Genomic DNA, 557 nt, shown 5'->3' with positions numbered 1-557 from the left:
TGTTTGGCTCGTGGTTTGATCATGTAAAGAGCTGGCTGAATGCTGAAGATGAAGAGCACATCATGCACATCTCCTATGAACAGATGATAATGGTGAGACTCAGGAACAATCCTCAAATCTGCCTCAAATAACTTTTCCAAATATTTTCCCAATAATTCTGACCTTGATTTAGCAATCATCTTCAAACTCCTCCTACTAAGATATTGTATACTGGGAGAGCCGCTGCAGGAATATGAGCTGATCTGTGTTTCTCTGCAGGATCTGAAGGACTCTGTGTCACGAATTCTTGTGTTGTGTCCCCCTCGAGTCCCCACTCAAGTTCCCTCTCGAGTCCCCTCTCAAGTCTCCTCTCGAGGTCCCTCTCAAGTCTCCTCTCAAGTCTCCTCTCAAGTCTCCTCTCAAGTCACCTCTCAAGTCACCTCTCAAGTCTCCTCTCGAGTTCCTTCTCGAGGCTCCTCTCGAGTTCCCTCTCAAGTCCCTACCCAATGTCCTGGTCCGTTGGAGGTTCCGCTGGGGGTCCTGCCGGCTCCATGTCCTGTCCCGTTGGAGGTCCCGCC

The sequence above is a fragment of the Notothenia coriiceps genome, unplaced genomic scaffold (genome assembly GCF_000735185.1).
Source record: "Notothenia coriiceps isolate Sejong01 unplaced genomic scaffold, NC01 NC01_scaffold00034933, whole genome shotgun sequence".
NCBI lineage: Eukaryota > Metazoa > Chordata > Actinopteri > Perciformes > Nototheniidae > Notothenia > Notothenia coriiceps.
Note: the sequence above shows the minus strand (reverse complement) of the source record.